General features: G+C 40.7%; 2 protein-coding genes across 4 annotated transcripts in view; one reads left to right on the top strand and one right to left on the bottom strand.

The window, feature by feature from the left end:
• Positions 1–260, bottom strand: part of LOC130576590 (mediator of RNA polymerase II transcription subunit 1-like) — a 25,850-nt gene extending 25,590 nt beyond the window's left edge. Inside the window, exon 1 of the mRNA XM_057371368.1 lies at positions 8–260. The gene's annotated coding sequence lies outside the window, so the exon portion shown is untranslated. The remainder of the gene's footprint in view (positions 1–7) is intronic.
• Positions 19–13,404, top strand: part of RALA (RAS like proto-oncogene A) — a 32,398-nt gene continuing 19,012 nt past the window's right edge. The window contains exon 1 of one of the 3 annotated variants that reach the window (XM_057371370.1): positions 19–82. The gene's annotated coding sequence lies outside the window, so the exon portion shown is untranslated. Of the gene's footprint in view, positions 83–276; positions 450–724; positions 746–13,404 lie in introns of those variants that run through there. The other 2 variants (XM_057371371.1, XM_057371372.1) reach the window with 2 other exon arrangements.

Raw genomic sequence — 13,404 nt, 5'->3', positions numbered from 1 at the left:
GCCTCACCTCGCGTGCCCCGCCCCTCCCCGCGCGCTCCTCGGGCGGGCAGCGGAGCGCGAGTCGCCGGTACCACAGCCGCAGGTGAGCCGGGGGTGCGCGGGCCGGGGTGAAGCCGCGGCCGCCGGGGCTGGGGCCGCGAGGAACGCGGGGAGCCGGCCCCGCCCACGCCGGGGGAGCGCTCCGGTGTGGGGGAAGCTGCCTTGCGAGCGAGCGCTTCCGGCGGCTCCGCGCCCGCCGCTCTGCGCCGCCTGGGGATTGGTGTCGGGGTGCGGCTGCTGCCGCGCCGCCCCCGGCCGGCGGTGTGCGCCTGCCGGCCCCACCCTGGGGCGTGGGTACTGACGAGCGGTGCCCCGAGCCTCCTGCGGGGGCCCGGCGGCCGCTCCCTGAAGGTTACGGGCGTCGACCTTGGCGACCTCCGGCCGCAGCCCATCCAACGTGGGGAACAGCGGTGAGGGGGTGGCGGGGCCGCGGTGGGGTTCGGCCGCCTGTGGCAGCATGGGGCGGGTGCGAGTCCCCGGGGCCGCGGGGCGGTGGCGGGCGCTGCCCGTACCTGCGGAGGGCAGGGCGTGGCCGCGACAGTGGTGGCGCCCCGAACAAAGGGGCCGCGCCCCGGGGCTGACGGGGGAGGGGGTCGGGGCGCTTATCCACCGACCCGGCGGGACCGAGCGGCRGTTGAGGCGGAGGCTTTTGCCCCGGCCGGGTGCCGGAGACCTTTTGCATGTGTGTGAGCACTGCGGTTCTGGGGTGAGTAAGAGCAAGGCTCCTGTAAGATTTAATTGCTGCTTGCTTTCGTGTGCTGTGCTTTTCTGTAGTTGCTGGTAACTAAAGCTTGTGTTTGCTTGTAACACAAGGGAGAAGTACTAAGTATGTTGTTAAGTTTCCCAAATAACAGAGCCTATCGACGCTAGGTTAGATAAGCGATTTTGTGTTTGCTTTTGGATTTCTTTTAAATGGAATTTAATAGCTTCATCGTATTCCCCTTAATTGAGTCTTTAAAATGAAAATGTTAAGTGGGCCATAGGTATCCCAGGAGTCACCTGGGGCATGATCTGTGTGTTTCTTTTGTAGCATCCCAAAACGGTCCTGGCAGAAAGATTGCCAAAATGTTTCTTTTCAGACTCAAAATGACCCTGATGTTTTGTTTCATGCTGGTATTTCCAATTCTTATTGGAAAGAGACCTGCATTCGCGCTGCAAAACATTACACTTCTACAAGTGTAAGTGATGTGTGCCTCTGCTGGCATTTCAGTGCCTGGAGGGTAGGTTATGGAACGGTCTGAATATAAAGCTATCAGTTGTTCTTTGTGTTTTCCAATGAAARTTAAACTGAAAAGAGAAGAGCTCCTGAGAGAAGGGCTGCCTGGACAGGCAGAAGATACTATTTTGTTAGTTTTCAGGATAATGAATAGTGATTATAACTCGATTCTTAATTAAAATCCTCTTCTTTTCACCTGACTCATTAATCATTTAAGTCCTGACTCAACATTTAAGTCCTGGGAAGCTGTGAGCATTCTTAATAGAATGAAGAACAGCTGTTTGATATGTCAATCTCTGAAGTAGATTTAAGTCCTTCAGCCTGTGCTTTCATGAGTTTGTCAAACATTTTTATGGAAGCCTATAAATGGTAGGAATTTTAGGGATTGATAGTGCTAGAAAAGTTACCCTTTATGCTTTTCTGTAGAAATAGTATATTATGTACTATTGCACAAAAAGATCAAAAAAAGCCTTCAGTCCACTGCATGAGAGGTCAGGTGTGAGGTTAAATAAGCTATGTTGCTGAATTTTGAATGGCATATTTCACTATGGCACATTCCTTGATCTCAGTCTTTGCTTTTTAGTGCTCTTGTGAATTTGAGGAAGGAAAAGATTACAAACATTTTATGGTGGAGTATTTTGAGTTGTGTGTTCTTTGACAAGGTTGAAATAATGTTGTCTTTATTTTTTTTTTTTTGTATCTTAGGGAGAGAATCTTTAGCCATGAAAGTGAAAACTGGAATGTCTCCTAACTGCATTTGTTGTAATCTGTGTCACCTGTGGTTATGTACTCTTTTGATAAATAGCCCATAGAAAGAGTAGGCTGTTGAGATGGGAGGGGGGAAGTAGGGCAGGAAGAGATGTGGCTGTGAGGATAAAGCAGTGCTGGATAAGGACAACTGAGGAGGAGCACAAGGATGTCAAATAAGTGTGACTGGAGACATCACAGTGGTCCGTGTGTCTTCTGCATTCAGACTGACTTCCAACTTCTATAAGAAGTGCTGTATTCTTAACTTTAGTTACTAAGTCATGACATCCCTATCTACTTTTTCTGAGACATTACCTTGAAACAGAGATATTCCATCAAAGAAGTGGTTTTGCTCCTGTTAAATTTCAAGTGTATCTGACTTGGAAGAAGATAATTGCTGAGGCAAGAGATACTGCTGTCTTAGAAACTGATACATGGCAGTCTCTGATATTGAAGGATACTGTAGGTATGATGTCTTATGTAAAAAGTTTAGGCACTGTTTTTCAGCCAATTGACAACAGCATTATTTTTGCTGTAGTTTTACAACTGAAGAAATAATTATATGAGAAAAATCTTTTAACTTTGTGCTTAGAATTTTCAGATTTTTGCCACCACAGAGAGTGCTAGAGGATAAAGTGGACCTGAGAATCAGTGTCTGATTACATGTGTTCTAGACAGGGAGCTCTCCACCCCCTTGAGAGTGCTTAAAGCCAGTTTCCAGTATACTCTAGTGGCTCCCAGCTATTGAAAATACTTTGCATCTAAATTGAAATCTATTCTATGTGGACAAGGTTGWTTGGTAGGCTAGTGACAGCATTCTTTTGAATACTTGTAGCCTGCCTGCCTCAGTAGGCAATTACAGAGCAACTGTTTTAAGTCCTTTCTACTTAAAAAGAATTTATGTGAGGAGCCATGTAAATAGAGCTGTTGGTATTACTGTATGCCCACTAAATGTTCTGCAAAATATTTCACATTTTATAAAATGTTAAGTAGGGAAGAAATGGTTATATTTTATTAGTCTCTTGCAGTACTTAAAATCAGCTCTCAGGGTAGTTATGAAAAGTTATTTTTAAGTCTTACTGTCTGCAGAATCTGAAATCAGTTACAGTCCTTTTGGATGTAAAGAACTTAAAACTACTTTATAGCAAATGTGCCTTGCAGATCAGGGGGTTATTAAATCCTATTTTGCTACCCATCCTGTTTTCTTAATTATTGTGAGTTAGAGTAAGCACCTAAAGCCCAAGGATTTATCACTGGTTATAGCTGCTTGTTAAATCTCTTTGGTARTTGTGCAATGCATAGCCATCAGGTTAGTCTTATGCTTTGGAGCCTTGGGAACCCTTTACAGCAGAAAAAAATGATTCTGAAATTCCCACAGAAAAAAACACCTGTAACACATTGAAGGGTAGGAACAGGTTGGAAAGAAATCTAGTACAGATGTAGTATTACTGTCTTAGAATGACCCAATGAGAGAATTCATTGCCTTTGCCCAGAGAGAGGCATAGTGTTTACTAGTCATGGTTTGTTTAGGATTCGGTTTGTCTCTATCAAAATTCCCAGCACCTTTGGGACAATAGATTAGTAACGCTGAAGTGTCCAGGCCGTACACAGAGGGGGAATAATGCTGAAAGAAGATGTTAGAGGACATAGGCAGTTACTATAGAGAGTTCAAAGTAAGCTATGCCATAATCAGTTTGTAACGGGGAGGAGTCAAGAATGCAAAGAAGGTAGAACAAACAAGAGATGTAGAGTCGATTGCATAGTAACTGCAGTCATTACTTTAGTGGAATTGATGAGCTTATTTTGGGATTTTGGCTACTTAATTTAAGTAATTATAATGTAAATTGAATTCCTACCAATGAAGTTCATTTAATGCATTGTATTTTCCTGTATAACCATATGTTTGCTACCTCATTTGATGCAAGAGTGTGGGAATATCTGGTGCAGTGTAGGCTTCATTAAAAACTGGCATGTAAATATGCTGTATGACCAAACATTATTGGTCATAGTATTTCTGCAAATTATGGAAAATGCTGTTTATGAAGGAGCTTTGCACCTGTGCTTAGTAGGTGGGTGGTAGGGATCAGCCATGCATTCAGGCCTTGGTACCTGTTTCATTTTACTCTTTGAAATACTATCTTAATAGTCTTCTGTGCTACTGTTTGACTTGATGTTTAACTCCGATCCTGTCTCCAGAAGTCTGAGAATGCTTTACATACAGCGCCCACATACAGACAGGCAGAAATGTTTCTGTCAATTAAATAGATGGCAGTAAACATGGAAGTCTTGAAAAAATGAAACATCTGTAAAGGAAGTAAAGAGTTAACTGTGTGGTACAGTCGTTCTCTTTGCTAGTACTCTCATTCAAGTCCATCAGACAGTGCAGAGTAAAGGAAGTCTGTCACTTCCAGGCATTAGCAGTGTAGTCCTGTTGATATGGCTGTGATGTCTCCTGACCTCCTGCTTTTAATATGGAAATGGTTAATACCAGCAACTCTTTCCCCAGTGGGATTTATTTCAGACCTCAAAATTAAAGAAATTATCTGGACAGGAAAACAGTGTTAATGTGACAGACTTCTGCGTGCTGTGTCAGTTACAAAACCTACACTTTATGGGCGAGGTCACGCAATGGAAGATACTGAGTAGATGGACCCAAAGGCCCTACTCAAAGCAAGGCTGGTAGTAGCTCACCCTTAACCATCTGTCACTGTTACCGATGGAGATTAAAGTAAGCAAAATCAGATACTGAATCAAGTGACTATTGTGTGGAAGAGCTCTTTTGCGATGACACCACTAAATTGTCATGTTCTTGTACACTTAAGCACCTAAATTAATTCCACCTGTGTAGTCTAACATGAAAATAAGCTTCATTCCAATCCTCAGAACAGCTGTAGTTTGAGAAATAGCACCACACACTCTTAAGAACTGATTTTTGTAAGGTCAAAAATTTTATTGTCCAGATTAAGAGTTCGTTGCAATACTTAAATGACTAGTCCAGTAAAATCATGACTGATAGTTCAGTACACCTTATGACAACTTGATTTCTCTGACTTTCAACAAGTTTACATTTTTGAATTTGTCACTGATTTGAAAGTGAATGTGAAATTTGTTTTACATTGATGTAGTTCACATATTGAAGTCAGTGATACAGCACAGGCCTATATAAGTGTGATTTGTTAAAGCATCTTTCTTTACTGTTCCAGACTGTGTTTTTTGTCTGCTGCTGATCAGACATGATGGCTTTGAGGTTCCAGTTCGCTCATATTCACTGGAAGTAAAGCATATAATAAAACAGGAAAACTTAACTTAGAAAGAAAATAATGGTACTCTAGACTCCTTCTCCATACAGTCCAGTGTTGTTATTCAGAATTTAAGGACCAGATGCATTAGATGAAATACCAGAAACTCCTTTCAGTTCAGCAAGTGTGCCATCTAAAATATTATTAAATGGTTCATGTTGGATGGAAGAAAATATAGCTACATGTAACTTCCATAATTAATTCCATGTATTTTCAACATCTCAGAGTACCCCGTGGAAAGATATCCACTAACTTGAGATGTGTAAAATAACAGTACTTGATTGGTTTCTGCTGTTCAATGAAGACTATGATAAGAACAATAATGAAAAGTTAAGGTACTGATAACAAGAAAGCTGCTTTTTGCAAGAAAACTACTCATTTTGTTTTAGTGTATAGTGCAACATAAAGGATTGTTTTTAGAAACAATACCTAAAGAAATGTGGATGCATTTCTTTCAGAAATATTGAAGAGAGTTAACCAGGTGATTTTCCAGGTGCAGCATTCTTTCTGTGAAGAGCTTGTCTCAGATGTGATTTTATAATAGCAATTAAGCAGGAGCTGTTGCTGCCATTTGGACTTAGTTCTGAGTTAAATTCTAAGTCTTAATCCCAGATATGTGTTCATCCTTTTTCTTGCATCTTGTTTTGGTAATAACTTGGACTTTAAGTAATGATTTCAACTTTTTACCCTTCTGCTTTGAGGGGAATACTCACTTTTGACCAATACATATTTCACATCTTAGGTGCCTCTGTGTTTTGTTAAGAAATCCCGTCGCAGGCATTGCCAACTGTTTTTCTTGTGTTGAGAGCATGGGAGGTTGTAACTTGTAGATTGATGGTGTTCAAGAGGCCAGTAGCTGATCCACAAAATATTTTAGGAAAGCCTGTATGCATATACCTGTGTAACTGTCCACTGCCTATCATTAATTTTGGGCATTTAGTTATTAGTTTGCTGACGGGCTTACACTTACAATTACACTTAAAGATTGTATATTGCTGCTGCTCACAAAAATTCTAGAATTTCTCAGCTCTTCTTCGCCCAAAAATCAGTGTGAGATATAAAATGTTTGGGTTTGGAATAATTCCAAAACTTTAGGAGGTCCTGATTTTTGAGAAACTTCTTTATTTTTGTGCCTCTTTAATATTTTTCATTGGATGTTAATGAGAAAGTTGTTTGGTTTTAGGTTACTTCTTGCAGCACATGTTGAACTTAAGTAGAAGAGCATCTTTTTCTAAAACGGTAGTGAAAGTTAAGCAATACCTGTTGTATTTTCTGTCTTGCAAAGGTTAAGCTTTACAGCTCTTGCAGTCAAAACAGGTAGAGGAATGAAATAAACTAACAAAAATATTCTTTGCAGGATGTATGAATTAGAACTGATAGAGTTTGTAACATGCAAAGTTTTTGAGCTTTTTTAGACTGCAGTATTTTGAAGAGTATTGCAATAACAATCTTAAGATCTAGTGATCTTAACAGTAGTTTGGAAAATTTGAGGAAAACAGTGCATTGTTTGAGGAGTGAAGTTTTATATTGTAATCTTTCTAATAGGTTTTACTATCATTTTACGAGAGAAGGCTTTTTTTTGCAAGTAAGGGGGGAAATATGTTTCTCTGAGGAAAAACTGAAACAATCTTGTAGCCAAGTACTAGGACTTCTTTTAAGATAGTATGAACAGTGAAATACAATATGATAAAATACTGAAATGACCCAAGTGACCCAGTCAGAATGATGTAGTTGGATGGTCAGTAGTTTGAAGGAGATATTTTSAGGAATGTAATTACTGTTTTTCAGCAAACTAAGATCTGTCATGCTGTCGTCTATGAGCAACAGGAATGGGTTTTAGTAACACTAACTTTTCCAGACTATATGCAGGACTCTGACTGCGTGTGGCCTAAGGTAAAAGGAATAAACCCCTCAAGGAGAAAAGGTGAAAAATTAGCTTCTGACTGTGTGGTGAACTGATGCTAATAGAAGTACTGCAACTGAAATGAAAGCTTTCAAGTGACCAGCTGAAAAGAAAACGTTTTTGTGAGTCAGCAGTAGTGAAGGTTTCTTAGGCCAGAGAAAACCATACAACATTGAATAAATATTAGGTCACTTCTCAGTGAAGTTAAAAGGTACTATGTACAGAAAGGAAAACAGCTCACACATGGTAGTGTTTAGCATTGCAACATATGTAGAATTAAATCAGTTAAATGTTGATAAAGATATTGGATGTCAGAATAGACAGACTTCTATAATTGTTTTTCTCTGGCTTTAAATAAATAAACTAGATTTGGTCTGTGACCACTGTTGGAATGCCTTTAGCTTTTGMATTTTGTGTCAGGTCATAGGAAGAGGCACATGCTTGAGACCCATCTAGTGATGTGCAGTGGTACACCATCYTTAAGATGCTTTTTCCAAGAGTCTTTGCCTTTGGAGCATTGTAAAGTCATTTGACAGTTATGACTTACTTCGTGCATTGTAAGAACTGTAAGAATTCAAACAGGAACAAAAAGCAATTTTTAAAAGTTACTACTTTACAGTTTAAGAACATTGAGTTTGAAAGTGCCTTTCATGGTACTGCAAGAAAATATGACCTATATCTTTAAGCAGGAAGGACAAGAGGAAACCACTGGCACTTAATGTGAAAATTGATCAATTTACATGAATATTAATAATTTCATACTAATTTAATGAAATGAATACCATCTGTTTCTAGCCATTGCACGTTTAATGCCCATAATATGTGAAGCAGCCGTGAATGTCTACCATGTATCATTGATTGGTAAGCATATATTGAACTAAAAGACAATTCATTGGCTGATTGTGTCTTTTAGGTCTATTAGGTTAACTCCATCAATTTTTCTAATAATATATCTAACTCTTTTAGAATAAATAGCATCTAAAATGGGGAGAGATCTGCCTAACAGTGTTTCAGGTTTATGAGTGCTGTGTTACTGTGCAACATCAGGTCTAGAACCACTTGTGTCCTTGAATCGCCTACTCAAAAGGTTAGTTACAAGTTTTTGTGTATTTGCAAGCTAGTCTCATTCAGTGGTTTGTGCATATGAAATCCTTGTTTCCTGAATAAACTGAAAAATTATTACGATTTTGGGAGGAGAATAGCACTGCATAGGGTAAGAACAGAGGGAGACATTACCAGAGCAAAATATGTCTGCAAAAGTAATGCTCTTGCAATAATACTGAAAAAAAGTACTTAGGCATTTCTAATTGGTGGTAAAGCAGATGGCAAAGTCATAAAATGAATGAAGTAACTTACTTTGCCAAGTCAGATTTCACGAAGGAAATTTGCTGCAGCTACATGAATCCTTAGAGGAATAAAAGGAAATTTTTGAAATGCAAAATCCATCATGTCCATATTTTATTGGGTTCTATTTGTGGTGTACATCTATAGCTGGTGTATTGATGCAGTCTGCCTGTGGGGAGAAAGAACACTTGCCTGTATTTATGAAGAGGAGAAGAAGAATTTGGTGGTACCTACTTCTTGGTGTCTCCTGTTAATGCCCTGAATTCAGTCTTGTGTGCTTGCAATCATTTGTGTTGTGACCTTTGATGTAAATATGCCTGCACCTGCTGGATTAGTCGTTTCCTGTATACTTCATTGTTAGAAGCCATTTTATTAGCATAAAATGTGAATGATAACTTGTTGTGGTGTTCCTACTCTGTTTTTTTGAAACTTCATTCAGCTAGGCACTGACTTGTGGAAGAAGGCAGTGCCTGCCTCAAAAATGCTTTATTTGGAAGCTTGGACTTTTTCTGTGTCAAGAATTTCATAGGAGTGCTACTCAAACAAGGCTCYTGTGTTCATTCTGCCTGTACTAATACTTGAAAGAATTTAAGGGTGTTCATGTGAGTTTTCACCATAGTACTATATAGTTGGCTAACAGAGAAAAATAATTGTCTGAACAGGATAAATTCCCTGAGCAATCAGCATCAAAACTTGTCTTGGTGTGGCAAGAGATGCCTGTGAAACAACAAGGCTGCTTCTACCAGGCAGAGCCCTAACCTATAGGAGGAATGCTGTTTGTAGATCCCTTCTGTAGATTCCATAAAGACAGGGTGCAGCCTGCCATGAGCCTGATGACTGTTTTGTTTTGCAGATACCATTTGTTTCTAGATTCCTTTGTCACAAGTTAACATTTCTGCCGACAGAGCAGTGAAATTATTTGGGTGCATTTTGGGTTTAGTCAGTGTGGATACTGAGAGTCATTCTTTCTAGCTGCTGAAATGACCATGCAATATTTGTGGTTTCTTAAAAGTGAGCATCTGACATTCTGAACTTCTAAAGGAAGACTAGGGTTTTTGACAAGTATGTCTTTTGGAAGCCACCTTCAGACTTTTCTCATAGAATTTACTTCATCAAGCCAAGTCAGCATGCTTGCATTTAAATCTTCCTAAAATTTCTATTGTGAATATTGAAGTGTGAATGTAGAAGGGGTGAAAAGGACACACTATTGTGGTTGAGATTCCTTTTGAAATATGATTGACCAGAAAAATCTGAATTGTTGGTACTGAATGTGCTGTGAACAAATTTTGAATGCAGTGCTCTTAAATAGCTTTTAAAATTGCACTGCTGAAGCTCATGCTACAAGCTGTGGCATAGGGCCTTCAAGGCATCTCCATTCTTGTTGCTTTATAGAACCGCTGGAAGCAACAGCTCTGTGGAATTGTCAGTGAAGCGTGGCTTATTGTCTTGGTTTGAAAGACAGGTGTTTGCCAATGAAGGCAGGGACTTCCCTTGGAGTGGTGGATATGCCCCCCCCTTTCCTCCGAATTATTTGAAAAATCATGGGCTTTCAGGCAAGAATATGGGTAAAAGGGAATAACAGTTTTTACTAATATGTATAACAAGGTGAAACAAGTAACAACAACAACGATAGTAACAACCACCCAGTCCCAAACCCAGTAGACAGCCTTACAGAGACACACCCTCCCCTTTGGTGCAGTTACAGTCCCAGTCGGCAGGGGCGCTGTTGGCTCCCGGCCGGGCAGGGCGGGTGTGATGATTCCCCGGCGGCTGCAGGGGGCGCTGCGGCGTGGGTCCTGGCTAGGTTCAGATCTCCCGCGTCACCAATGGTGGACAAAAAAATGGCAGAGGTGGATGGAGAAAAGTTCCTCTGCAAACTCACAGCGGAAAACACCGATCTCGGTGCTYCTCTGGATATCTAGAAAACCCAGGACTGCAAAGACGAGCAGAATCCCGCTGCTGCGAGACGGGATGGAGCAGAGCTCAACCCCTGAAGCTGGAATCTCAGGGGTCCCTGGCAAGGCACAGGGGCAGAAGATCACAGTGCAGCAAAAAGGAACCAATGAGCAGAGATGCTGGGCTCTGCAGAAAACGGCAGGAGAGCTCTCCCCTGTAGCTAGCAGGTCGATCTCCTTCTCCCAGCCAAGCAGAGCAGAAAATGAAGTTACCCCCTGCCCCACACACACACATACCCACTCCCAGTGCTTAGCAAGATCATTTAGGTGGGGCATAGGTCATCCATCAAAAGGTTGACCTGGCAATCAGTGTATCCCAGCAACAAAATGGGAAAGAAAAATTTCCCAAGAAAGGAAACAAAAGGAGAAAACTTAACCCACAACACTTACCAGTCAGAAGTTAGCTTCCAGATGTGCTTTCTTGTACTTGAAACGCAGGATGAAAATGGCTGTATCTAGTATGTCTAAGGTGGCACTAACTTAAATGTGTTCTTGAAATGTTTCACTGAATTCTCAGTARAAAAGCACTAGTTAAGACCCCGAGCTATTGATTCTGCATTGCTAAAATTCATCCTTGTAGGCTATATGTTGACTTATACTTTGAGGGAATCGGGGGTTCGGAGAGGGTCTTTGTTCTATGTCAAATGCATTTCCCATGAATGTAACTTGACTTTTGATTATGGGTAACTGATGTGGGAAGCTCTTTCACAGATGTCCCCCTCATCTGTTTCAGCCCTTCATTAGTTTTGCTTATGGTAGAAAATCAGCTGTAGTACCATAGTATTCGTTTGTCTATCTTCCCTCTCAATCCAGGTGAGTCTGTGAATAGCTTTGACAGGCTAGTGCCATGTGATTGTTTATTGTTCTGTCATGTCTGCTGTAAGTGTTAATTCTCACCTCATGGTATATCACCTTAAATCAATACGAAATGAATGCTTTCTATTAATATACTAGATTACAGATCTTCATGTTTCCAGATTTAATATAAAAGAAGACATGACCCTTACACTTTGCATTAAAGCACTTCAGTACTGTCAGCCTCAGAAAGCTACGTTCCCTCAGTCTATCTTTATGACTGAGAAGGCACCAGCCACACCCTGACCTTGCAGAAGCAGAAACAGTATTCTAGACTCTCACATAAGTGTATTATTAACAAAATTATTTTACAGTGTAACTTCAGTCAGTTGAACTATGAAAGTGATGCCCGAAAAGGGCCTAGAAATAGAACCCCATGGACCAGTGTCTATAGAACAGGTATTTGTTTATTGCACCACTGGTGTAGCGCTGGAGGTGAGGGGGATTTCTCCTCCTTACCCACCTGCCTTCGCTTAAAATTGGCAGGTATTTACAAAGCAATAATACTATGTAATACTACCATCATCACTATGCTTGCCACCATATAGGGGCCCGGAAATACATGATATCACAGTTCTGCAAGTACGCATGCATCATCCTCAATTCAGTGGTCGTGGGGGTCTCCTTCTAATGAGATACCATCATCCTCATCCTGGTGGACTTTTCACCTTTGTCTTCAGGGCATGTGCAGTTGTGATGTTCATGTTTATTTTCTACTCCTCCAAGTCTTCATTTTATTTTGCTGACTGTCTTGTGGCCCTGCCAAGTTCTCWTTAGTGCTCTCTACTGTTCCTTGTTATAGCATCTACCTATCTACTTTCTTAAGAACTTTTTCTGATTTATGCCCCTTGGCGATTTTACGTGTCTACATACTAATCCAGCTGGCTGGATTACATCCAGCTGATACACTGTATGTTGCTAATATCCTATATAAAAACTTCTAACAAAATATGAAAAGGCTATTATTGATAATATATTGAAAGCTATTACATTGTATATTAATAATATGTAAAAAGTTATTGCATTCTTATATTGATAATGTATAAAAAAGTTATAGAAAATTTTCAATCAATAGGCCTCATAAGCACTTTGTCACTTTGACATAAACCATAGGTATCAAAAGCAAGGTCTAACCTTGTCTTAACCTTGGTGGTGGGCTTCACTTTGGTGCTCTTCCCACTGATCTCTGGATCAGTCCAGATAAACCATTGCAAGTATCTAGAATACTTCCTAGTGTTTTGTAATAGCCATCACATAATTTGCAAAAAGTGAGGAATCTTCAACAGGTGTCAGATTATGGTTGAAGAACCCTAGAACACGTGCATTGTTTTGCCACAATGTTTATAGGCTGGAAGCGCTGTAGTTTTGCTTTCCCCATGCTCAGCTCTATGTTGTTCTGGGGTGTCTTTGGTACCAGCAGGCCTGTTTATGTAACTAATCTGTTCAAAAAACAGTGCAGGTTAATTTTTATCTACAGCAACTTGTTAAGTGCTTTGCTACTTAATTGTTGCAAATGCCAGTGCTATTGGGAGAAAGGATATGGAAATATAGACTGTTGCAGGTTTGGTTTATGCGTTGCAGACATGCACAGGGGCTGAAGGGTTGTGTTTTGTCAGCTGTTTATGTGGATGTAGCTGTTCCATTTTCTTTTCAGTACACTACAGGGTTTGAAATATTTAAGACCTTGATATTGTTCTAGACTGTTCCTGTTGTTTGGTTTTTCAGGGTTTTCATGTGCTGTTCATGTGGGTCTCAAGGACTTTCCTTATGAAAGTGTCTCCCAAGTCATCTTGTAGGATGCCCAAGAAGCCTTTCGGTAGCAAAATGCTGAAATCATGACTTAAAACATATGAAATACAAATCTGTTCTCACTTCAGAAGATTCTGTCTAGTTCATGGCCTTGCCATGAAGGCAGTAAGGCCTTACTAGAGGCAGTAAGGCCCTGTGAGCCTCTAAGACACTGGAGGAAGTCTGTGAACTTATTTGCTAGTGTTTTAGTGACTTCTTGTTGGAGAGATCTCAATTCTCCGGAGGGTGCCTTAAGAG

Source organism: Malurus melanocephalus, unplaced genomic scaffold (genome assembly GCF_030028575.1).
Source record: "Malurus melanocephalus ecotype Western Australia unplaced genomic scaffold, MMel_1.1 scaffold_145, whole genome shotgun sequence".
Taxonomy (NCBI): Eukaryota; Metazoa; Chordata; class Aves; order Passeriformes; family Maluridae; genus Malurus; species Malurus melanocephalus.
This window is presented reverse-complemented; position numbering and strand designations above follow the sequence as displayed.